This window comes from Mauremys mutica, chromosome 13, assembly GCF_020497125.1.
Source record: "Mauremys mutica isolate MM-2020 ecotype Southern chromosome 13, ASM2049712v1, whole genome shotgun sequence".
NCBI lineage: Eukaryota > Metazoa > Chordata > Testudines > Geoemydidae > Mauremys > Mauremys mutica.
The window spans coordinates 28116260-28143276 of record NC_059084.1 but is presented as its reverse complement, the minus strand read 5'-3'; the positions used below and the strand labels follow the sequence as shown (position 1 = coordinate 28143276).

The 27017-nt window shown below is 43.5% G+C and overlaps 1 protein-coding gene and 1 long non-coding RNA gene across 6 annotated transcripts in view; one reads left to right on the top strand and one right to left on the bottom strand.

The window, feature by feature from the left end:
• Positions 1–27017, top strand: part of CBFA2T2 (CBFA2/RUNX1 partner transcriptional co-repressor 2) — a 98383-nt gene that overhangs the window by 31414 nt on the left and 39952 nt on the right. The window lies entirely within an intron of this gene.
• On the bottom strand, positions 4569–14085 carry LOC123348110. 2 transcript variants are annotated; one of them, XR_006573168.1, is made up of 5 exons: positions 13913–14085; positions 13410–13505; positions 11883–11979; positions 6500–6667; positions 4569–4774 (listed from the first exon to the last, which is right to left on the bottom strand). It is a non-coding gene; the product is annotated as an uncharacterized LOC123348110 (long non-coding RNA). The 2 variants fall into 2 exon arrangements; XR_006573169.1 differs by lacking the exon at positions 13410–13505.

The window sequence follows — 27017 nt, the reverse complement described above, 5'->3', positions numbered from 1 at the left end:
TCAGGGCATACTACTGTAAAAATTATAGCATTGAACACCCGGTGAGCTATTGGCACTGGGGCTGAATGTTTGTGTATGCCACTAAAAATTATTGGCTCTCTTTTTTGCATCACTAAATTCCAGAGCTGCTGCATTTATAATCCATTGTGTTCCCCTTATGCTCATCCATAAAATGCTGCCCAGTTGCACCAAATATACCAGAACCCACCCTAAAGTTCTGAAGGCTAAAAGTGAGGATGGGAAACCTTGCTACGGAATCAGAGATGGAAAATATTTGTTGGGTTATCTACTACATCTCCCTGCCAGTGCAGGACTATTCCCTATTGTACACTTACTAGTGCTTTGTGCAGGCTAGTTTTAAACCTGCCAAGTGTCAGGGCTTCCCATGGGAGACTGTTCCACAGCCTGATAGAGCTCACTGGCAGCAAGTTTATCCCGCTGTTCAGGCCTTAAGTCTCGTTTCATTATTCTTACCTATGCGCTCTTATCTTAAACAATTCTCTTTCTCTTGAAGTTTGCAAACATTCACTGGGTGTAGGCTGTTTCCGTACGCTTTGCAAGCCAGCACCTTGGCTAATGAAAGTGACTCTGCATATGGACACCTAAACCTTGCTGTTTGTCTCTTGATTTCCAACACCTAAGAAGTAGCTGTGAGAGCATACTGGGCAATGCTGTGCAAATTAACATCCTAGAACATGCCGGAATGAAGGAAGAATGTCACAAACCATACAAACGTGTGCAAATTCCTAACAGTGAATTTTTCTGTTATGTTTTATTTGCATCAGTGCGTGAGCTATTTCTGGTGCAGTTAGGTAGCATCAGCTATGATGGCATTGAAGACCTGCAGAATTTGCCAGTGTTAATGCTGTTACTCATTGAAATTACTTTGCTCCATTTAAGACTTGATCCTGCAGTCACTATGCAAGCAAACTCCCAGTTAAGTGATCAGGAGTTTTGCCCACGTTTGGACTGCACAATTGGGCTATTAGTCTTTATTTTAAACAACTAGCCTGCCAAATTCATGTTCGAGTTCTGCAGAAGACTGAGTCCTGAGGAAGAGGAGAAGAGATTAGAACAGAGGGGGGCAAACTACGGCCCTTGGGCCACATCCGGCCTGCAGGACCCTTCCTTCTGGCCCCGAGCTCCTGCCAGGGAGCGGGGTCAGGACAGGCTTGCGGAGGAGCCGGCCCAACTCCCCGGTGAGCGGGGCGAAGGCTAGCCCTTGGCCCCTCCCCTTCTGCTCCCTTCCCTCCCTGCCTCTCTCGCAGTCACAGGTCCCCCAGCGCCTGGGCAGTGTGGCTGCAGCTCTGGCCAGGCAGTACGGCTATAGCACTGCCAGACCTGGTGCCCCAGGGTGACACAGTCAGGGGGCGGGGAGCAGGGGGAGTTCCGGGAGGGTTCCGGGGCGTGTTCAAGGGGCCTGGGCCCTGCTGCCGGGGACAGGGGCAGAGCAAGCCAGGATGCCCCTCCACCCCCAGCATGTGTGGCCCCTGGCCCCAGCAGCCAAGCCTAGACAGGGAGCGAGCCCTGCCCGACTGTTGGGGGGGAGCAGCCAAACGAGCAGGGGAAACACACAGGGAAAGGACTGAGCCCCCGTTTCCCCCACCCCACAGGTAACGTGGGACAGGGAGAGCAGGGAGGGTTGGATAGGGGGCAGGGGGGCCCCAGAGTGCAGTCAGGGTTGGGGAGCAGGGGGGATTGGATAGGGGACGGGCATCCCAGGGCGATGGTCAGGGGGCAGAGAGCAGGGGTGTTTGTATAGGATGCGGGAGTCCCGGGAAGCAGTCAGGGGTGGGGAACATGGGGGGTTGTATGGAGGTAGGGGTTCTGGAGGGTTGGATAGGGGGTGGGGACCAGGCCATGCCTCGCTGTTTGGGAAGGTGTAGCCTTCCCCAGCCTTCCCTACCTGGCCCTCCATACAATTTCTGTACCCAACGTGGCCCTAGGGCCAAAAAGTTTGCCCAGGTCTGGATTAGAACAACACTGCAGGATGTTCAGGGAACATTGGGGGAAAAGTGCTTGGAACAGAGAGGTAACATCTAGCTAGGTTTTTTTGTTTAACGCCTGCGTGTTGTCCAGAATTGCATGGATAATCATTATAGATACATAGGAATGGGAGAGTGCATGGATAAAATAGGATCTGATCAAACTGTTGAGTGGTTCAAAAGAAGTGAAAGCTCGTGACTTTTTATTAGTCCACTTAGGACCTCATTCTGCCACCCTCAAGAAGAAGCATCATCTCACTATTTCCACAACTGCTAAGGATGCATTCTGCCACACTAACTCACAATTAGTTATTTTGGAAGCAGTGGTGATGTAGCAGCGTCAGTCCCAGGATATTAGAGGGAAAAGGCGGGTGAGGTATAATATCTTTTATTGGACCAACTTCTGTTGGTGAGAGAGATAAGCTTTTGAGCTTACACACAGTCCTGTTGGAATCAGTAGTAGCTCTGGTTTTTCTGAACACCTCTATACTGAAAGACATCAGCAAATTGGAGGTGAAATCAGAAAATGATGCAAAATTAAGGATCTTGAAGGGCTGATTTGCGGAAGAAGGTTAAGAGAACTAAGCATATCTACCATGATTGGTTGATGATTAAGGGAAATATAACCAAAACCAAGTATTAGAAGGCTGCAACCACAGAAAGGGGAAGGAATTGCTCAGAGTGGGCCAGTGGTGTATTGCTAAGAGTAAGAGATTAATCAGAGCACAGAGAAGCTTAAATTGACTACTTGGGTAAATTCCTAATCTGAGGAGTATTCCTAGACTGCAATAGTCTTTCTAGGGGAATGATGGAAGCACTATCACGTGGGTCATTTAAAACCGGAAAAGACAAATTCAAGTGCAGTTTTACTATGAGTAGTGATTGTGGAAAAGTGTTATCTTCTTGCTTCACATACCTGCTTGGTGTATTTGAATTGTATCCGCTAAGAGCACTGAGGGCCTGATCCAGTGCCCACTGAAGTCAGTGAAAAACTCCCATCTATTTCAATGGGTTTTAGATTAGGTCTAATATTACAGTGTCACTTCTCAGAGGCCTACAGCACCAACATCACCGAGGTTCTGTCTACACTGCAATTAAATACCTGTGCCAGCTGTTTTGGTTTGCAGGGTTCAGGCTGAGGTGGCTGTTTAACTGTGGGGTAGATGCTCAGGCTGGAGCCCGGGCTCTAAGATCCTGTGAGGTGGGAGAGTCCCAGAACACAGGCTGCAACTTGAGCCCACATGTCTATACCACAATTAAATAGCTCCTTACCTCGAGCCCCGCAAGCCCGAGTCATCTGGCACTGGCCAGCTGCACGTGTCTAATTGCAGTGTAGACATACCCTGAGAGAGATCTGGATTCGATTTCTTCTAGGGCTTCATCAACATAATTGTTTACCAAGTCCCAATTGGTTTACCTTTGCATACCCACTTGAAGGCAGAGGGGTTGCTCACGTGTCATTGAGGGCATAATTTGGCCTGCAGAACTTTTTAGTCATGGTGCTAATGCACAAGAAGGAAAGAACAGTGCCTGACTTCTGGATTCCAGGTTGAGTTTGCAAGGCTGGCAGTTCCAGATCCAGTATTTTGTATAACTAATTGGACTGTAAACATGGAAACTCCCAATGCCATGTTTAGTTACTCTTAGTAGAAAATACCATGGTTTACAACCCTGATTTGGTATGGGAAGAACTAAATGGCCTATTGGCTTTCCCATTTCTAGTTTTTATGATTTGGAGAAAAAAATCTCAAATTTGATTGGTACCCAGACACAGTTTCCATTATATTACCAGATCGCTGAGTACAATGCAACAGAATATGAAGAGATTTCTGTGAAATGTGTGGAGGGAGATATTTGTTAAAAGGCTTACAGGCAGCATTAGATAACGTGTTTTTAAATTTGAACTGAAGAGAAAGAGAGACACTTAGTGTCACCTACTCTTTTACATGCTAGAAGAACTGACTTTTCTGTAGTCTCTCTGAGTTAGATGGTAAACCTTCCTTGACCAAACCTAGTGGCTAGCTAATATTTACATACTCCATTGTTTTTCAGAGATTAGGTATAAAATTGTGTTCGAACAAAAATTTGACAATGGTCATTGGGAAAGCCATGTTGTACCCTTCACAAAGGCTAATTAAACTTTACTTCTGAGATGTTGTTTTACTTCATTTGTACAAAGATTTGGAGATGGCTCCTGAAGCGAATCAGAAAATACCCGTATTTCTGCTTACATTTGATACCAGGGGCCTTGAAGTGCAGGGGAGAGATGGTCCTGTAGTTAAAGTACGGAACTAGGAGTCGGACTTGAGTTCCATTGTTGGATCTGCTAGATATTTTCTGTGTGACCAGGGGCGTGTAATTTCTTTGTGCCTCGCTTGCATCGACTCTAAGGCCAGACGGAAGCATTGTGAACTTCTAGTCTGACCTGTATACACAGGCTATAGACTTTATGAGGAAAAAAACTGGATTTCCACATGTGTAAAACTGTCATCATCCGCTCAGTATTAAGAGTCTTAACTCATTGTGTTCTTAGAGCACTTTACAAACCAAGTAATTAACATTGTTCTTAACAGCTTTGGGCAGTGGCAGTTTAAAACCTATCCTGAGTTTTTAAAACAATGCTTAATGAGTTTCATTGTTCTGGGTCCTCTGCTCAGATGCAGCATTTCCTCCTTTCTTGGTTGTGGCAGTGTCTCTGTTGCAATTCAGGTCAGGTGGGTGGACTTTCGGACAGAAGAACATTGTTAGCGGCTGGAACTCTTCAGTGTCACTGTTACTCTTCAGTTACTCTGCATGACGAAAAGCCAAAAATCTATCAGTCAGCCCACAAATCAGATGACTTCCTTCCAGTTCGGCCATGGAACTTAAATAGCCATCCATGTATTGACAGCTGTCTGTTATTTAACTAAATCTAAACGAGGATGGAAAGGGAGTGTGCAGAGAATGCTGCTGCTTTGAAAGAACTCAAACCTGTTGCAGTGCTGCAAGCTGTGAATGTTTAAAGACCTCGTATTACTTACCATGCTGGAGGAGCGGGAAGGGAGGATGGGGTGGGGGATGTTATTGTGAGGGTAACAGATGTGCCCTATGCTGTTGACGCGTGCCGGCTCTGTTCCTTTGCTCTTAACACCAGGTGCAGCTATTGTTCTGGCTGGTCTCTATTCATCCAGCCTCGTCTGTTACTCTGCTCTTTCTAGCTCATTGTTTCTGAAGAAAATTAGCATTAAAAATCCATCTGAAACCCCCATGTCCCTCAACTGCAGGTGACTGTTATTGGCTCCAGCTGCCACCCTTGCGCTTGATTACTTCCATATGGGGTTGTGGTAAGAAGTAATATCCACTTACTGATCTCCCTCCCCCCCCCCCCCCCGTACTTTATTACTCACAAAGAACAATACCCTGAAATCTATTAGACCCCCCAATAGGCTCCACATTCTACTCAGTATTAGGATGGTGATGAACATTTTACAAGTTAAGCTAATTATTCCCCCCCCCTTCTCTTCCTTCCTCCCTCTCCTCCTCTGTAAAAGTGAAATAACTAAGGGCCAATGGGTAGTAAATTAAATCTTTGAAATATCCAGAGATGAGGCGTCTTGCTAACAGGAAAATTCTGCTAGTTTTTGGATGATCTTTAATGGAAACTATTTAGCCTTCATCTTTTATATCCTGTTGTGCCACACCTATGAACCAGATGAGCAAATCACATTTCAGGGAACCACAAGAGAATAGATGCTGCTATTTTTACAAGTTGATTGTTAATTTCATAAGTTTAGACAGACGAAGGGAGGGCGGCGGAGACAGTTTAAAAAAATGTGGATGATCTAGTTGTTAGGGGCAGAGCACGCCTCGTTTTTTAATATAATACATCTCAAGAATGGTATGTTTTGATTTTGTTTTAAATCTAAACCATTTAATGTGTGTTTTTTACTGTAAAACATAGCACTTCGGAGCTTCCTGTTTCTCCTTGTGACCCCAGGTTAAATGTGCTTAGATTATAAAGGGGGAAAAAACATTTCTGTCAGCCCTGCACCTCAGCCTAGGATCTGAAATCAAGCTGCATTCTTTCTGGCTTGTGCATCATCATCACCAGGAAAAAACCTTTCTCTGTTACATCTGGGCAGCCCTGTTGAGCACCTATCCTATTTATTATGATGCTTGAACCAGATGAGAATCAAACTCTTACTTTTCCTCCCATAGCTGTGTTGACCTTGCAGAATTAATAGGAATCAAAACAAAACCTTTTGTTGTCACTAAAGTCAGCCAGTAAAACTGTGAGGGAGCAGATGTATGGAATAAAAGGGTAATTTTTTTTGGTTTACATTGTCCCTTTTTAGAGTAGAACTGAACCTTGAAAGGCATTAAGGAAGCTAGAGCAGTGTCAGTACAGATAACCATGGCCAGTGCTATAATTCCATGTGGGACAAAGCAACTTTTATACTTTTGAACAAGGATTAGGAAACTACTTTCATAGAGAACTGGATGAAAGGATAATGCAAGATTTCGAATATACTTACAGTAGTTTTCCAGATGGAAATACATCCACTTGAACTGTGGCATTGTAATTCACTGGGTTCTGAAGAGGTTACTTCTGGGTGACCAACTAATTTCAGTTGCCCTGTTCTCCAGAGCACTGAGTGGTGGAGCTGTCACATACACGCCCCTGCACCTTGGGTAGCAGGCTGCTGTGGGGAAGATTGACACCAGTCATTGAATGGCTCAAACACAGACACACTTTCCATGTGGTGCTGACTGAAGGAGGAAGCCTATTAGGCTCATGTAAACCCCAGCCATTATATATTATGAGACCAATTTTCAAAAGACCTTGTCTAAATCGCACATACAAATCCTGCATTTTCACACACACAGTGGCACTTAGCCGCCACTTACCCCGTGTGCAACTAAATGCTCGTTATGCAATTTAGGTGACCACTTATGAAAACTGGGCAATTTGTGTTATGAACACACATTCTGCCGCTATATTAAGGTAACAGAGTGGGCTGGTGGTTAACAGCTGACTGGGAGAGGGGCTCCTGTGTTCTATTCCTGGCTCTGCCACTGACTTGTGTGACCTTGGGAAAGCTAACCTGTCAAGTGCTGTGTTTACCTCTCCTGTAAAATGCTGATAAGACTTCCCTACCTCCGAGGGATGTTGGAATTCCTGGCTTTATTCCCCACTGGTGTCCAGCAGCCTAAACAACTGGTTATCCTTCTCCATAGCACTTGGAGGGAGGTCAGACCTTTGCAGTGCAGGGGCTAGAGACTGTCCCTCTGGAGAATAGCCCAGCATTCTCTGCCTCAAAAGAAGCCCGAGCAGCAGATAACAAGTTTTCCTTTATTTATTTAATTTATTTATTTTATTTATTTATTTTTAAGATAAATTAACTTTATCCTCCGCTTGGCCCCCTACCAAATTCTGACATTGGAACCAAATTCAGTGGGCGCTGAGCTTTCTGGGGCACCATGGCTGTTGTTTCCCTCCCCTGCCTTCCTGTCAGAATGGGCAAAATGGCGAAGCAAGGGAAGAGGGCTGGGCAGGGTTGAGATGGAAAAGCTCTGGCATGCAGGGGTTGAGGCAGGTAGATCTCTCTGTGGTGCTTTAAGAGGAACAGGTCCAACCCCACAGTTGGTGTTCAGGCCAGACAAGTTTCTAGCTGTAGAAGCAGCCATCCAGCTCAGACGCTTTTCTGCTCCCCAGCTCTTCTCAAGAGATTTAGCAGTATAACAGCAGGCAGCGGTGGTGCCTTTGCCAGTTCAGGAGACCCGTGCAGCCAACATCTCAGTTCCCAGCAGCAGCTGCAGTGGGGGAGGGTTGCAAAGCAGTTCCCCACTGGGGCCTCTGCTCTCTCTAGTGGGCTTTGCAGAGGAGTAGCCTCATGGAATCAATTCTCCCTTTAGGGTTTCAAGTCTCCTGCCAGGGGCAAGTGGGCTGCTCCAGCCCTTCCACCTTAGTTTAAATGCTTGGCCCCTTTTTCCATTACAGTCAGCTACATATTCCCCAGGAGGTATTGAAGAAGGTCTCTCTTTCTCTTGGGTGGCAGCAATGCATGGGTGCTGGAACAACGAGTGCTGGAGGTGCTGCAGCAGCCTCTGGCTTGCAGTGGTTTCCATTATAGACAGAGTTTACAGTTTAGTTCAGTGGCTCTCAGCACTATACAAATTGTTCCAGCACCCCTGCAGCAATGTATGTGACATCCTACCCCACATGCCTTTATTTCCAGCTAGTGCAACTTGCTATCATTCCTTTGCCTTTCCCTGCAGTGGATACCTGTGGGTCTCTGTCAAACCACTTAAATATTCACATGTGGGGGGAAACCAGCCAACCTGCTCTGGTTTCCACTACGAGCAAACAGCCTCCAAAGACTGAACTGATTGCCTTAGAGCCCCTAAAATGCTTGTCCAAAGTGAAATTCCTCTGTTTGACTCAATGAAGCACTCACTAGTAAAGAGAAACCGGAAGTCAAGGAGTACTCCCATTAATACAAGTCAAAAAAATCCAGACATTCTAAGAAAGGTCATAGAGCTTCATAACCTTCCATTTTCTCTCAAGACATAGGAAAGCTGTCCAGAACTGATCAGGAGGATGGAGCTCTGAATAGACTATACCCCTCACCCCCAGTTGTTTGAGGCGAGGTTCAGCAAGTTCCTGCCTATGCCTGGGATCCAACTTCCATTGGCAGAGGATCCAGAACAGAGTGGTAGGGCTGGCCAAGTCACCAGAAGTGCTTTCTTTCCAAATCCAAGGAGATTTGCATTCCCCTCCATCGCTTGCTGGATGATCTTATCAAAGCAGTAGGATAATGCCCAGCTAAGGTAAAGGGGCTGGATAGACTGTTCTTTTTGATTAAAAAAATGAGAGAATTTGTTACTACTGCAGCATCTGCCTTCAGAATTGTATCTGTGATCAATGCTACAGTGATCCCTATGGAAGGGGTGATTTCTGCCCAAGGAACCACCAGATAAGAGAATAGACTCATCTGATGAAATTATGAGGTCTCAGAATCAGTTCTTAAGGCATTTATCACACGTACCTTCTTCTCCAGGGCCATTCCATTGGCAGATGAGCTGAGAAGTGCAGTTCCTTAAAAGGATAGGAAATGGCCCATGATCCTCCAGAAGACATCTCTGACAGCTTTGTCACAGATTCTTCCTTGGATTCTTTTTGAGATTTGCTGTCTAATCCAGGGCTTCAAAAATTGTATGAAAAAGATGTCTCTGTCTCTGGAAGGTGGGAATACAGGCCGGGCTTTTCATTGTTGTACACAGTTGGTTTTGCATTTACGATGGGGCAGCTTCTTTGGAGTTTGACAGTAGTAGATGCTTTGCAAGGGAGGATTGGATCGGCATAGATAAATTGGAGGTTAGAAAATGTGTCAGAAACATGTGAGGTTGGTAAATATCCCCAGCAGCTTTCTTCAGACTTGTATTAAACCTACAAAGTCAAATCCCAAATTTAAGGGGTTTCTTCTCCCCAATTAAATGATCAGACCATATGGTGTTTACTAAAAGTGCCTGTGATATGGAAGGAGCCTACCTACTATATCACTCTCTTTCAAAAGAAGCTGCTTTACCTAATGTCACTATCCTGAAACCTGCAGGTTCTTTTCAGCAGCAGATGAGCTGGGGATTATTCCAGTGACCTTCTCCCTGCTGTTGGTATAACCTTCTGATTCTGCTGCTATGGTGCAGCTTAATCTTATGTGCATTTAGCAATCTCCCCTGTCTTTCACCAGTATAACTAATGTGTCTTTTTTTCTCCCAGGGACTCTACCCAGGTCACTGTCTTACACTCCCCTATAAAAAAATTACTGGCTTAAGGTCCTTGGGATGAGAAGGTTGGAGCAGCATCTCTGTTTTCTGAAAATTACTAATTACTGTCATTAGTAAAATAGATCACCTCTTCAGGGGGAAGTGTGTGCACCAGGAAATAGTAACACCCTGACTTTTTTTTTTAAATGTATTGTAAAAAGCTGTTATCAAAGACAGCACATGGAAAGAATTTTCACATGACTTCTGAAGAGAGATTAATTAGTAATGGAGGGGAAAGAGGGAGGAAATCAGGCAACTGTTTTTCTACTTGAACTTTGCATTTAAGGGAATGGAAAAGTGGCAAAGTAATCCCTAAATAAGCAGGAGGCACCAAGGACTGAAAGTGTCCAGAATTGGGGCAGTGGCCTTGGTGTCCATTTATGAGTTGGCCCCGGCCTAGAAAATTAACTTCTAGTCCCTTTAATATAATTGTTGGGCTTGAATGTAGCTTGTAATGCGTTCTCACTTGTCTTGCCAGTATATAAATTAATAATACGGTGACACCTTACTCGAGTCTGTTTGATGTAAATTCACTGCTCATGGCATAGTTATGAGAGATTGAGCTAATATGATTCTTTCCTCGCTCCCCTCTGGCCCCCCTCCCTCCCACTCCCACAGTTTGTGCTCCAGCATCAAAGCTTCTAGAATCAAAATCCATGCGTAGGTCACCAAAAAGCTGCCACATCAGTGTGCTTATTACTTAATGTGTAGTATGCCTGAACTGTGGCTCTTCTCTGAAGAGTGTTGCTGAAAATAGCAGCAGGAGGCACTGTGTTATCTCAGTGGTTTCTAGAGCAAGTGTTCTCAGTTGACAAGGTTTGCAAGTGTTGTCTGGGGGTATGTCTTCACTACCAATGTTAAAGCTGTGGCAGCGCTTTAATGTGGCTGTGTAGTCGTGGCTGTAAAACCCCACCCCCACGAGGGGAGCCCAGCTACCAGTGCTGGTGCACTGTCTACACTGCCACTTTACAGCGCTGAAACTTGCATCACTCAGGGGGATGTTTTTTCGCGCCCTTGAGCGAGAAAGTTTCAGTGCTGTAAAGTGGCAGTGTAGACAAGGCCTAAGTTTTGAGAGTTGAGCTGGGTTATCTCCACTTTGCACACAATCACCAGTAATAAAGCTGCTGAGGGTTAAATGATCTCTTCAGTAATGCGCAAGCAAGCCTGTTGTCTTCTAATTTATGCCCTCAGTGGCACTTGTGTAGTCCCAGTACCTTCAGTAAGCTTGCACAGATGTAACTCATTGGAATTTAATACATAATTTTGTTGATAGACACAAGAAGAAACAGAATCTGTGGCTTGTTCAGTCTGAGCTGGGATGGGTCTTTGGGTAAAAGGAGTAAAATCAAGTAGTTAGAATCTGCTCAAGTTCCTTTTGAAAAGTAATACCTTAAGCCAGGGGTTGGCAACCTTTCAGAAGTGGTGTGCCGAGTCTTCATTTAAAGTTTTGCATGCCAGTAATACATTTTAACGTTTTTAGAAGGTCTCTTTCTATAAATCTATAATATATAACTAAATGATTGTTGTATGTAAAGTAAATAAGGTTTTAAAAATGTTTAAGAAGCTTCATTTAAAATTAAATTAAAATGCAGAGCCCCCCAGACCAGTGGCCAGGACCCGGGCAGTGTGAGTGCCACTGAAAATCAGCTTGCGTGCCGCCTTCGGCACACGTGTCATAAGTTGCCTACCCCTGCCTTAAGCCAATGGCAGGTGTGTTGTGAGAAAGAAACTAATCTTGAAAGGGTACCCCCCACAGAAGTGGCTGTTTTTTTAGTGGAGCTGGATCGAGCGAAGTAAGGCCTGTTTGTATGGCTTGTAATTCTGTACCACACTTAGACTCAAGTCTTTTAAAATACACATACTACACAGCAAACAAAATCTAAAGAATGTTATCCTCAAATGTAGCCTCACTGTGAATATCAAGAGGACTCTCCATCTCTATCCAAAGTACCAGTAGTCAGCATAATTCATGAGCTTATTAATCTGTTTTTCTTTAGGGTCTCTTTCTTGTCGTTTTAGTTACTATCTCATGTGCAAATCTAATTTGCCTAATTGCCTGGTGAATGTAATTGAAAGGCACTCTGCACTTACTTGATTGTGGAAAGTCTCACTCCGGCTCACACACAGATAGGACTCTGCCTCTGCTGAGAGGAAATCTATAGACACCGCTTGGTAGACTGTGCTGTGGCTGGAGAAGGAAATGTCATTTGAAACACACTTGGCTGTTACACGTGTGGTTGCAGTTTTTGAAAACACACTTTCTGATTCTGATTTCTCTAATGCTAAAGCTGAAACCTTCCTTTGCTGGCGCGTGGGAGCCAGTCAGGGCTGGTGTATTTAAGTGCATAGCACCATTCCAGTGACTCCTGAGAGGGAATGGCATCTGTTAGCTATGCTACATTGTAGACAAGGCACTTCCAGTTTTTAAACAAATGCAGTGACCAATGCTATTCATTGTGTTAGCAAGCTACATTCATGAAGCTACCATAGCAGCTTAACATGCATTAAGATACACTAGACCAGATTCTTTGGGCTGCCAAGTTCACTTTGCATCAGTCACACAGCACTAAATGAACTTAAAGCATCCAGTGGCTGCCCCTGGATAATTCCCTCCCATCGAGGAATATTAGGTAGGCAGCAGTTATGAGGCCCAGAGTGTACAAGGCACTCTCTTCAAAGAGAACTAAAATGAATTATGACTAGATTAGTCTGCCTTGGATACATGAGTAAATTGACAGGGTAGCAAGTGTGGGGCTAAAGAAAGTAGCACAAATGGAATGTAATTAATGGTTACAACAGCCAAGCCACAGTTGGTTATGATGTGAGGGACACTAATATGTCACTTAGTGCTGGATTCTGATGCCTGGACCTTATAGGAAATTGTGGCTATTAGAAGTGGAAAAGACCTACTACGCCATCACTAGAACTAGATCTGTCAGGGTCATGACTGACAATGTGGCCTGCGTGTTCTATATCAATTGGCAGGGAAGACTGAGACCCCCTTTCTCTGCGTCGAAGTGATAAGGTTATGGAACTGGTGCATAAAACATTGCATAGGAGCAATGTATCTTCCAGGCAGACAAACTGTTTGATGTCCAATGATCTCAGCAGGTATTTTTCCCCAAGACTACATATGGGAACTGAACCCCCATGTCCTGGTCAGCATTTTTTAGATTTGGGGATTTCCAGAAGTGGATGTCTTTGCAACTGCTACGAACTAAAAAGGCCAACTGTTTTGTTCAATGGGTGGTTTAGGTCCCAGTTCCCCTTCCTACTCCCTTGAACGGGGAAGCTGTTTTATGTGTTTTCCCCCAATGCCTTTGATCCTAGAGTGATGAACAAAATCAGCCAGGAGCAGAATCATTCTAATAACCCCAATGTGGTCGAGGCAAGCATGGTTTCCTTATTTGTTGCACGTAGCTCTTTGTCCACCGATAAATCTTCCAGTCACTTCTTAAATCCTCTCTCAGGATGCCAGTCAATTGGTACATCCCAATTTAAGTGTTCTTTGCCTCAAGACCTGGCTCATCAATGATTCGCAGAATACAGTCTTCCTGTTCCGCAGACATATGGCACTTGTTCTTAAAGAGTAGGAAAGATTCTACCAGAAATACTTACCTTTAGAAGTGGAGAAGATTTAGTCACTGGTGTGAACTCCAAGACACTCTCCCACAGTCTGCCCTACTTCAGCTCGTTCTGGAATATCCGGTGCAGCTAAAGAAAACTTAATTCTCTCAAGGTTCCTCTGGCAGCCATAACAGCATTTCATACCACTATTGAGGGGTTCTCCCTGTTTGCTGCATCTGCTGGGTTCATGAAAGGTCTGGGAAATTTCTTTCCACCAGTGCAAGTCCCTATCCCTGTTTGGGACCTTAATCTGGTTCTCAAAAGTCTCATGAAAACTCCCTTTGAACTGATGGTAACCTGCTCCTTATTGAATTTATCTGTGAACAACAGCCTTCCTAGTGGCTATTAGCTCAGCCTGCAGAGGCAGAGAGATCCGCACTTTAATGGTGGACCCTCCTTTCAATTTTTTTACAAAGGATAAGATTTCCTTATATCTGCATCCCCAGTTCCTTTCTAAAGTGTCTTCTAAGTTTCATGTGAATCGGACCATTTACCTGGTAGTTTTTGTTCAGAAACCATCAAGTCCAGTGTGCAGATTGCACTCCATACTCTAGATGTCAGAAGGATGTTATTTTTCTGTCTACGTAGGATTAAACCATTTCATAAATCCCCTACACGGTTTGTTCCATTTGCAGACAGATCAAAAGGCTCTGCTATTTCTACCCAGAGGCTATCAAAATGGATTTCTGGATGTATTACAACTTGTACGGTCAACATCCCCTGCTGCTGGCGTGTCAGCTCACTCTGTGAGGTCACAGTGTACATCTGTAGATCTACTTAAAAATGCCCTAGTTGCTGAGATTTGCAGAGCTGCTACATGGTCTTCGGTATGTGCCTTCTCCAAATACTATGCTTTAGATGACGATGCCTCCAGAACTGATGTGGCAGTTGACAGTGCAGTTCTTTCCTCTGTAATGGACTCAACTCTGAAGCTCCCCCCTCTTGATGGGCTACTGCTCGGGAGTCACCTGACGTGGAGCACCATAGGGTACTACTTGAAAAAGAAAGAGAGATTACTCACCCTGTGCAGTAACTGTAGTTCTTCAAGAGGTGTGTCCCTGTGGGTGCTCCATTACACACCCTGGTTCTCTTCTGCTTCGGAGTTTCCTTCTGAGACTCAGCAGTGGAGAAGGAACTGATGGCAGTTCACCTGCCCCGCCTGGTATAGTGGCAGCATGGGGCACGAGGATATCCACGGCGCATGCGTGGGCTGAAAAGACACTGCTAATGAAAATCTCCTATTGAAAGTGCATGCGGATGGAGGGGAGGGGTCACGTGTTTCTGAAATGGAACATCCATCGGGATGCATTTTGAAGAACTACAGTTACTGCACTGGGTGAATAACCTCCTTTTTTCCTGGTCTTCATCCTGCATTCAGGGAAATAGGATTGCCTGTTGGCCCTGCCTTCTGTTTTGAGGAAAACTTCAATATTAATTTTCATTCCTGGGGACACTGCACATGGTGGTTTGTTTGTTTGTTTTGTTCTGATCATTCTTTTATTGTTAATTGTCTTTGTGTTAGTGCTGGTTCTTGTTTGGCACACCTGATCTTGGCTTGTACCTGATTTTTCATCCAAGCCAGCAGTTATGACTTATCAATTCCTGGACTGTCAGTGCTTTGATTTAATGAAATCTGACTTCTTCAGGGCTTCTGTGCTTGTTATCTGAGAGTTTTGATAAGAGTGTACTTCTGGGGTGGCACCCTTGGTTCCATCTTGCTAGTAGGAATCCTCTAGATGGTCCTATATTTATTCTTTTTCTGTGTTCAGGTAACTAACTGATTTTTCTTTTCAATGCTCCCTGCTCTTTTTAATTATTAAGACAGTGCTATTCACGACGCTGTTTAGTAATTATTCATGACACTTGGGCTGTTGATGGGGACATTTCCAGCCATACATTTGACACTATTTTATCTGCAGTCTGCTCAGGGCTGCCCAGAGGATTCAGGGGGCCTGGGGAAAAGCAACTTCAGGGGCCCCTTCCATTAAAAAAAAAAATTGCAATACTAGAGAATACTATATTCTCGTGGGGGCCCCTGCAGGGCCCGGGGCCTGGGGCAAATTGCCCCACTTGCGCCCCTCTCTGGGCAGCCCTGAGTCTGTTCTGCTCCTTGTTCCTGGGTTACCTGTTTTGGTGATTGACACTTATTGGATACACTTGAGTCTTTTGTCACTGGGGATTAGGACCCATCCCTCATAACCTTGTTTGTCCTCAGGGATCTGTGCACTCGACATCTCCCTCGTTGTTGGAGGTAATCCAGGCTTGCCTGAGGTCTGGCTGCTTTTCAGCAATGTTTTCAGCTTAGTTGATAATGACTGCTTGGGTTCTACCAAACAAATTTTTGTTTGAATACTCTGATTTCTAATATCCTTTCCATGTTTTCTATTGAGGTTAAAGTTTCTTCTTTCAGGCCTTTTGGTGGTATGCTAGAGGGCCTGCATGATGAATTTGCTGCATCTGTTCTTAAAAGAAAGAGGGAATATTTTCTTCACTAATAATTTTCAGGTTGTTTTCCTCTTGTCTTATATTTTTTACCTTCTTTGGTCTCCAAGGAAGATTGTGTCTGTTGCTGAGGTCAGACAATAACACTCTGCAGTATGTAAAACCATACATGCAGCTCTAGTTTGTCTTTCATCCAACCTGGATGGTTCAAGGTCTAAGAATTTGGCCAAGGCCGGGAGATGGAAAAATCTAGCTATGGCAAAATGGAGATGCTGCTGGCAGGTTAGGAAGAATCACCTCAAGGCTATGATATGGGGGTCAAGGGTGCCTGGTTCCATTACTAATGGAGTTTTTATCCACTTTTTGTGAAGGAAGCTTGTGGTTTGGATTTACTCTTGAACTCTACAGCTACTCCTGGATTCTCTTGGAGGCAACAGGGGCCAAAAAAGTCTTTGTATCTGGTGTGAGAGTTTCTCAGATGTGGCCCTTACCACAATTATCCACACCTTGTTGACCTCTAGACTGTTACTGCAAAATGCTTTTCTTGGGGCCACCTAGAAGGCACAGCTTATGCAGAGCCACGCCTCATTGTGTCAGCAGCTGGGAGTACCTCATGGCTGTGCCAGCTCCTGTGCCTGTTGAGTGAAATTCAGAATAGGCAGAGTGATAAAGCCCTGCGTGGGTACTGGCTGTCTGAGAATCATCTCTGTGTGACATGAACACAGCTGAGGTCAGATGGGGGCATTTAAGGTAAGGGTGCGTACAGTTGAATGGTGCAGGGCATTCTTAGGAGAGAGCCCCCGATGATCTGGCAGATCATCTGAATACCTCAAAATGCTTTATAAACATTAAAGAATTGGGCCTCTTTCATGCACATACACAAGCTAGATACTTTATTAACTCGATGTCACAGATGAGGAAACAGGTGTGGTGACTTGCCCAAAGTCACATCAGGTCTGCAAGGCAATGTTGGGGCCAGGCATAGGAGCCAGATGTTCTGACTTCTAGCCATTATCTTCGCCCATCACTGGCTTCATTTTAAACTTAATTTCTGAGAACCCTAAAAGTTCTTGAAAGGAGGAATTGCAGTGCGTTCTGAGCCATATGTACAGACCACACACTACCACACATGCATTATGGGGAACAGTGGGTCTAGAGTGGCCTTCCTCCTTCAATTTAGAAATAGGTTCCTCTCCTGGGGCCACACCCCTCAGGTACCCAGGCTGTCTCGTTCTCAAGTTTCTTTGCTGGGGTGTCTGCAGTCCGTGCTGGATCATCCTTCCAGTGCTACAGGGTTCAGCAAAGCCTGGTCCTGTTGAAGCTGGCTTGTGCAGCTTCTCTCTCCCGGTTTCCCTTAGCAGCCCCTCTGTGAATCTCCTCACTCCAAGAAGGATGCCATAGAGAGACATCCTTTCCCCTCCTTGACCTTACTCCATCCCTACCAGGGGCCCTCTGGTGGAGACAAGCAGGTTACATGAGGGAAGCTCCCTAGATACCTCTGCTCCCTGATGTGTACAGATGCCATCCAGAGGTTGGAATGAGGTGACAATCAGCGGGAAACCCAGGCTGCATAACTATTCGTGCTGTTAAATAAACCACAGTGGCTCTGGAGCAAAGAGCTAATGCTCTCTGTTCTGAACTGGAGCAGCATCTGCTGGCATTGGGCTTTGTCTCTATAGTCTATATCAGCTCTTATAAAACTAGAGTTGAGAAAGGACACTGGCTGGAAAAATTTCCTTCATTCCTCACAGCTTCTTTTTCCTTCCAAATTCAAGAACTAGGGAATAAAACAATGGCTGGCGAGAATGAAGGGTGAGCAACTCAGTAGTCTGACAGCTAAGAACATCCCATCATAAAGTTCTGCGGCCCTCATGGGAGCAGGCTTTGAGTCAAGCACCACAGAAAGAAGTCCACAGTGCCAGGTGAAAATTGGTTTGACAAATGTGTGAGCTGTTTTATTCTGTTTACAGAGCCAGTTAAGGCTGGGGCTAGCTGGGTATTTGTAAAAGACATTTTGCTTCCATGGAAAAATCCAGGAAGAGGTTGACCTGCAGATGTTCGTCCTTGCTTTTTGCTGCAGCCCTGTACGGAGGAGGGTGGATGCGTCTTTAGTAAGTATTGATGCAGCATTGTAGCAGTGATTGTATTGTTTAGTGGTGAATTCTCTTCAGCTCAGTTGATTAGAAACATAACGAATGCACCACAAGGTCACTATTCCCGGTGCCGCAGAAATGCTTTTCAAAGCCTCCCATTATTGAACTAGTCAGATAAAGAATGACTAAAAAAAAATTTGAAAGGTGGATGAGACTGGGAAGAGAAAGTGTTTCAGACTGGGTTAAATGGAGCTCAATTTGGTGCTCATTTGGGATTTTTAAGGGGTTTTGTTAGTTTGTTTTTAATTGCGCTACTTGTTAGACTTTGGTGTGTTACCTTTTAAAAATATCTCCACAGCTTAAGTCTTTAAGTCTCTTCCATGGTAAACACTGCAGAAAAGCAGGGCAACAGTCAGTGTCCTCCAGGAATATTCCCCATTAAACATATCTTAGCAGTTAGGCCTGAAATCTGACCTACTTTAAGCATGTAGCCTCACCAGGAATGCCCACTAGCTTCTAAATATTGTTTTATTTCAAACGTGCTAGTGTGATTAAGAAACTAAAAGGAACATCATTACCATGGCCCCAATTCTGCAGCATGATTCACTAGCATGGGCCTCTGCAACTGCACAGAGTCCCGCTGATTTTAGTGGACTCCCCATAGACCCACAGGTCTGCTCCATCAGGCCCTGATCCTCCATTGCGATCTTTGTTTTGATCTGTACTATGAGCCTGATCCAAAACCCACTGAAGTCAGTGGAAAAACTCCTAACTGCATTGTGCTTTGGATCAGGCCCCTTTCCTGACTTTTAAGAACACCACATGTTTGCTGCTGCTTCAGAGCTAATTGGGACTAGGCCTGCAGGATGAAATGCTGTTCCCAGCACTGCGCTGGCAACTTTTTATTGCTGTAGCAGCAACAGTAGAATTTAACAGAATGGAGCTTGCCTTTCTTCGCGGAAGCGGGAGAGAGGTGAGGATGTTTATTAAAAGGGACAAAATCAGACTTCAAGATGTCAAGCGTTTAACAGGAATTAAAAAATGCTAAATAGAAATAAACACTAGATACTGTCCCCAAAAAACACTGTGAAGGTAGAAAACGCTGCCAGTAGCTAGAGTTTTTCACCAATGCACTTGCACATATATCTGCACCAAAGCCATGATCTACTACAGAAAATTACCTTTACAGAAACTAAAGTTATTGCTTTATACACTGCTTTAACTGCAAGCAGGGCAAAAAATCTCCCACAGAAATCATAATTCTTAGGGAAGCGGTAAACAGCTGCGTGTCCTTCCACCTAACCTTTGGCTTTTTGATACGACAAATGAAATGTCCTTACTAGCACCTCAGCAAATCCTTACATGGATTTTGTTTAAATTCAGTTGTGATTAATGGAAATTTGAAAAAAAAAAAATCAGATGTGGCTTCTGAATCTGTCATTTTTAAAAACGATTTGTCATGCTCCTGATTAGTCTTAGAGACAAACAAGCAGGATAATCGTATGCTGTTTAACAGGTGACGTTCTCTGGAAAAGGCACTCAGGATAAAAGCTGGTTAAAGCTAGTGAGCGACTGACCATTTTTTGTTTTGTTTTGTTTCAGAAACTCAGTTACTAAATAGAAAACAAGTTTTAAATGAGTACCTCCAAAACCAGAGAATAACATTGAGGAACTCCAGGGTACTAGGAGCCAGAATGGTTGTGACTTACTCAAGACCACACAGAGCCAGCAGGAAGTCAAGGGGACTACTCATGCTTAAGTACCTTGCTGAAATGGGGCCTAAATGAACAGATTCTGTCCACATTACATAGTATTTAAAGTAGGGCTGGATTTACATAGGTATTTAAGGTGCCTAAATATGGTGCAAATACTTTGTAAATGTGGCCCCATACGCTTTAAAAAAGCCTTGGCAGAGATTTAAGGAATGAAACGGTAAGTGCAGCAGAGACTTGGATGGTAATATTTTGAAGGAATTACTTTCCCAAAGTGTGTCTGAATGGCATCGCCTGTGCACCATCTCCATATTTATCACGCCAAGGAACTCAAGGGAGAGTTTCTACATTTGTAACTTGGCATGTAGTAGAAACACATTTGCTGGATTGTGCAGTGAATAATTTCAGAACATTTGGAAGCTTAACTGCTTAAAAGTAACTTTTTTTTTTTTTTTTAAAGTGGGATAATTGGGCTTCCTCCACACATCTCTCAAATTAGCACATACAGTGAAGGTGTGTAGACCACAAATAGGGTGATTATCATAATGTTAGTATTCATATGAAGTTTTTGCTTCTATTGTACACAATGTTTCATGTAAACGTTACCACTGGACTCTGTTTTCCATGTACTGTTTTTATGTGCATACACTTCACATACATACATGCAGGGAAATTACCCTGAAATGTCTTTGATTCAGTGTTGGTGATGGCTCAACAATAGAAACTGCTGCTCTTAGTGTTCTTAGGTTGTATACCAGCTTTACTTGTTATGTCTGGTCTCCGTTGGACTTGAAGTCATTAATCTTCCTCATGTTTTCGCCAGTAAGGCAAATACAAGACAGATGTCCACATCTGGAAGGTTAGTTCCAGCCATCATTATTGCACTCAAATAGTTTAAATTACAGTAAGACTATTTGGAGAGCAATGAAGCAAGAGGAAATTTTTAAGAACTCTGAATATGTTATTTTGGTATCCGTTAAAAATGTTTAGCAGCTGGAATTTTTCATTCGAAATGCTGTTAACCTAGTGAATAAATATTGCAGAGGATTACATATCTGTGTTACATTAGAAATGGATTTTCAACTTTATTTTGTACCCCTGTGTGCAGTGGTAAACAAATGAAATGTTACCAAAATGTTTATAACTAATTCAACTAATTAGCGAGGATCTTTTGCTTTGCTTGACCATGGTTGGCTATCCAAGGTCTGGGCGTTATATTTCTGGTTACAGTATTGGACAGCTAGATCGTGATGGTGAATGAGATTTTGCTTTTTGTGGAAGGAAGCAAATTTCTCTGGTGAAGGAGTTCAGAGGTATTTCATCATTCTGTCACTGCAGAATGCCAGGTGCAAAGTCTAGACAGGTTTATTGGCTACTTTTAACAGTTCAGAAAGGGAAAAGATGGACTCCTGAGGGAACAACTGCACTAACTTTATTCTTGCACTTCTCAGTGTAAGTTGTGTCTACAGGGTATATTTTCATAACAGAAAAGTTTATCAGGATGTGCATTAGGTTCCTCTTGATTCCCACTTCAATTGCATTGTGTGACAGATGGCCAAAGGTCACATGCCTACAGCTGAGGGAGAAGAGCCCCAGTAACTGTCTAGTGCACACTTTGACAGAGCAGGCCGTATTGCTCACTAACCCTAATTTTTCTCCAAAACTCGTGGAGTCTCATGCAAGGTGTCCTGCTGTGGAAAATACTGCGTAGCAGAAGAACAAGCGGAAATTATTTTTTCTAACCCCTGCCTTTATTTTACAAATGGTCCCTGAATGTTCTGGAGCCCTTCTCCCTTTCCCTGGGCCCAGCAGTCCTTTTTATTATAAAATCTAAATGGTGACCATTGAAGAGCTCTTAATTTGGCATTTCCAATACAAAGTGAGTATAAGGGCTCCGGAACTATGAACTGCTGCTTCCAGGGCAGCTTGGCATTTTGGGGTCAGGACAGTTTAAAATGTGACCTGCTTTCCCTCCCTTCAGCTGCCTCCCTTCAGTTCTTCCACTGCCTCCCCTAGGCCACTCTGCTAAGTTCTCCCCCACACCGCATACCCCATTTAATATAATGGATGACAATGGGGGTTTCGTTCTGCAGTGATTCCATCCGAGCCATGTCCCATTGAGAGCTGGTACATAGCTGTAGAATGATCAAAAACCCAATCAGCTTCCGTCAGTGTGTCCAGCCATGTTCCCTCATGTCTATTAGGGACTAGGCTGAGACTACTAAATATATTTCAGTTGGACTCCAGGTGAAAGTCAAAGCTGTTAACTGTTTTGCCATCTAGCTCCATAATAAGTCTGTTGAATGAGCAGAAAGAAACTGTATACCAACTCCTCAAACCTTTTTAGAGAATCAGTCCGCTGTGATGCAAATCAGTCATCAGCAAACTTCTGTTGGCAGAGATTCATTTGTGCCTGTGAAATTAGAGAAGTGATTTCTTGCATACCCTGGCTATGTATTTAGAGATTCTCAATTATCTGGACCCAAGCTACGTGTGTCATTAGGTTGTGGACCAAATTTTTGTGGCAGTTTCATCTGCTAAGCACTAAATTTGCTGTGGGTCTGTAAACCAGAACTGAGCCATAGACTCTGTGTAATCTTGAGCCAGTTGCATGTCATGGCTGGTACTGCACTGTTTATGCAGGAGGAAAGGAAGATCCAGTTGAAATGATAATGCTGAAATTAAATATGTGACAACAAAATAGGAAGAATTGCTATAAAACTGAGCAAATGCTGATAACTTTATACTGCCAAACACATTAATAGATTTTCATAAAAATCACTGATGGATAAGACAGAGAAGGCTCAGCAATCAGCCTTAAAGAAAAGAAATTATTAATCTTATTTTCCTTATTAACTGCTTTCTTGACTGGTTGCAAATGATAACATGTTCTGCTATTTCAATTTCTTATAGCTGAGTTCCACATAACTGAGCTTGAAAGTGAAACAGCTGTGTGTGGGAGATGGAGAGATGGCAGTGGAGATGCATGCATTTATTTTTGATTTGTGAAATGCCTATCCCAAACTCTAGGGGCTTAGTCCTGCAAGGTGCTAAGCACTGCTGTGAGGTGCTGAGTCCCCTCCACTCCCACAGCATCTTGCAGGATCAAAGTCTCTGGTGCTTTGTAAACTGAAATATACAATAAAAAAATGGATTGATCACATTCAGTGAAGTACCCAGGCAGGAACCTTATACCCACCCATCACAATAGGACGCATAGTGTAGCCCCTTATAAAACTGTCCATGTATAAAAGAGGATGCATTGGGCATCAGTAGATCTGGGCTCACCCAGATTGGCCACTGACTTATTGTGTGACCTTGAGCATATTACTCAACCTCTACCTCAATTTCTTTAACTGTAAAATGGAGTACTGTAGCAACATTTGCCATCTTTGCAAAGAAGCTAGACAAATTTGGACTGGAAGTAAGGCAAAGTTTTAATGGTGAGGGTAATTAACCATTGGAACAATTTACCATTGGAACAATTCTCCATCACTGACTATTTTTCAATCAAGATTGGGGTTTTTCTGAAAGATCTGCTCTAGGAATTATTGTGGGGAAGTTCTCTGGCCTGTGTTTTATATACAGGAACTCAGCCTAGATGATCACAATGGTTCCTTCTGGCCGTAGAATATATGAAAGCACTTTGAGGCCACCTGGAAACTCTTTATATGGAAACCTAAAATCTTTACCCTATACGTTTTATGACGTTTTTCCTCTTCCCTGCTCCAGTTAGGTATTTTGTAACAAAATACAATTCACCCTTCCCTTCCCTTAAGGCTGCTTTTATTCATTGTCTTTATGCTGCTGCTCTCATTAATGCTTTGTGTATCTAATCCTTTCCTCTTTCCCCATCTTTTTATGTAATTATATTGCCAAATGATAAAAGATTTGCTCTTTTCTAGGCAAACTGATTTGCATTTGAGCTTGGGAGACGCTACCAGCTATCGGACTGTAGGCTGATATATTGCTGAGCTGTTCGCACAGGGTGGTAGAGACTGACTAATAACAAATGCTTTGCATTCATATAGCTCCTCTCATCTGAGTATCTCAAAGCACTGTGCAAAGGTGGAAAGCTCTTTATAAATGGCTTGAAGCAGTCAAGGGGAGGAGACAAGACAACGTCAAAGAGCAAAGCAAAGATGTTAAAAATAAAATTTAAATGTGATTCTTCCCATTTCTCAGTTCCTAATGTGAAAATTATTAGCTTGGTGGAGACTGAAAACAGATGGTGAGCAGTTGGAGCAGATAAGCACGTTATTCAAAATAAACATTCGCTGAAGCTGGGAAGGTGGCAAGCTATAATTCACTCCACCCTATTTACATTATCAGGTCAAGTTACACTGATGCGGCTTTTAGGCTGCATTAAAATTAACAACAGGATCTCCTGGAAAGCAAGGAAATAGCAATGTGTCCTTTTAATCATGGAATCATTTGGGCTGGAATGGACATCTAATGAGCCACTTGGTCTGCCGCTTACCTTCAGGGCAGTATTGATTTAATTATCCTAAACCATCCCTAGTAGATTATCAGCAGGATCTAGTTTACTACTGAATAGCCCCTAGAGATGGTAACTCTATCCCCTCCCTTGCCCTTTTGTTCCTTTTCTGAACCATGTTTCTCCAAGTGTTCAAACTGAGGGTTTGTCTACTTGGGATGTAGGGCACGGCAAGCCAGGGGGTGAATCTGCAGCGGGCTAGCTTGCTGCGCAGTAACATCCTGCTAAAAGTTCTAAAATACATAACTTTGCTTTCTCTTCTATCCTGTTAAACTATGAGAGTCCACAAAGCAGCCTGAAGGGATGTCTTAAGTGTTCTGAGCCTCCACTTTGAAGTATTATGACTTTATGTAACTTCAGGTTCATGACCCTGCAGGATCATCTCAATCTTTTTTACTTACATGGCAGAGTTCCATGCATTTTGCTTTTTTTCGGGATGGTGGTTCTTTAGGGTGAAAGACAGGCCTGTCTGCTCTGCAGGGATCTCAACGATCCCTGGGCACTTACTGTATGAGTAGTGTTTTGCCCTGCTGTCCCAGCTAAAATGTTCCCTTTCTCTACGGCTATGTTATGCACTGCTCCCACCCTTTCACTCAAGAGGCTGCATTTCAGTGGGCACGTATGCAGAATCCTTCACCCCAGAAGGTATCATGTAAAAACAAAATATGGCTACTTTATAGACCAGGGGTCTCAAACTCAAATGACCCCGAGGGCCGCATGAGGACTAGTGCATTGGCCCGAGGGCCACATCACTGACACGCCCCCTTGCTGCCCCTGACCCCACCCCCAATCCACCCCTTCCATGAGGCCCCGCCCCTGCCCTGTCTCTTCTCCACCTCCTCCCCTAAGCGCGCGGCTCCCCGCTCCTCCCCACTCCCTCCTGGAAAGTGCTAAGCGCCACCAACAGCTGTTTGGCGGCTTGGCGGCGGGAAGCGCCTGGAGGTAGGCAGAAAAAAAAATGAAGAGTAATATAGTAGTATAGTATTAAAATATAGTATGCTATTAAAAGTCAATTTATTAACTTTTTTAACAACTTCTTTAACTGTAATGTGAAACGTCAGTGCTAATTTTGACAGTCATTTCATTTTTGGCCACTTAGCTGGCAGCGTTTTGCATCAACCAGAGCATCAATATTAGGTTTGATATCCTGAGACGAAACCAATCTCAGTGTTGCTTGCAAATGTTCATCAGTGAGCCTTGACCTTAACACAGATTTGTTAATCTTCATGGAAGAGAAAAACTGTTCACATATATATGTACTTCCAAACATTGCCATTATCCTTGCAGAAGCAGAGAATAACATGGGAAATCTTTCTTGTGAAAGAAACCTGTAGAATTCTGGAATTCCAACATCTGTATACTTCTGCTTCAAAATCGTGTCACACTGAAGCTCCACTAACTCCATCTGCATTTCCTCTGCAACATTGTCAATTTCAACAGCAAATGGTGTGGAAAAAAGTTGAAAATGTGGTTCAAGTGCCTTGAAATCTTTTAACCGCACATCAAACTGTTTGTGTAAGTTAGAAATGATCTCTGCATATTCTTTCAAGGATTTGAGTTCAACTTTTCCTAAGGAATTCAGAGTTGAGAAATGGACCAAATTGCCAGCAGTCAGCTGTTTCCCCCATAAAGTAAGCTTGACTTTGAATGACTTAATACTGTCATACATCTGTGTTATCACCTGTTTTCTACCCTGAAGTTTCAAGTTCAGTGCATTCAGGTGATCAGTTACATCTGTTAGAAAAGCAAGGTTGCAGATAAAAGTGGAATCAGCAAGCTGTGGAACCTCCTTGTTTTTCATTTTCATGAAGGAATCAATCTCCTCTTTAAGTGCAAAAAAACGCTTCAAAACATTTCCACGACTCAGCCATCTAACTTGAGTGTGATACAGAAGTTCCCCATATTCACTGTCCATACTTGCTAGAAAAGAAGTGAACTGTCTGTGATTCAGCCCTCGTGCACGTATAAAATTAACAGTTTTAACAACTACATCCATAACTTCTTTCATTTGTAGACTTTTACTACACAGGGCTTCTTGGTGCAAAATACAATGTATACTGGTGAAGCTAATTCCTGGTATATTGAGGCTGTTCAGTTTGGTCTTCAATAATCCAACCACACCAATGTTTTCAGAGCACATTGATGGCACACCGTCCGTAGCCAAAGATACGAGTTTGTTCCATGGCAGCGCAGCTTTTTCAATGCACTCTTCCAATCCTTGAAATATGTCATGTCCCGTTGTGGTACCCTTCAGTGGCATTAAGTCTAGCAATTCTTCAGTTATATTCAAATCGCAGTCCACACCTCTAATGAACACTGCACACTGTGCGGTATCTGATACATCTGTACTCTCATCAAGAGCAATTGAAAATACTTCAAAGTCTTTTGCCATTTGAATCAATTGTTTTTGCACATTATCAGCTAAATCCGTTATCCTGCAGGCAACTGTATTTGCAGACAAGCTTATGCCTTCGAAAACTTTCTTCCTATCAGGACATAAAATTTCACTGGCCTTCATACGACATTCTTTTATGAATAAGCCTTCTGTAAAAGGTCGCGATGATTTAGCTATCATTTCGCTTATCACAAAACTTGCTCTTACTGAATCTTCGCTAGACTTGTTAATCCCTGAAAATAAATTTCTTTGCTTGGCAAATGCTGCTTTAAGTTGCTGAACTTTTTCCTCTCGGATTTTTCCGGTGAATGCATCATATTTTTCACGGTGCATCGTGTCATAGTGCCGACGCACATTATACTCCTTGGGAACAACAATCGTTTGCTGACAAATAAGGCATTGAATTTTATCTTTTACCTCTGTGAAAAAATATAAATTCTCCCATTTGTCTTGGAAAAC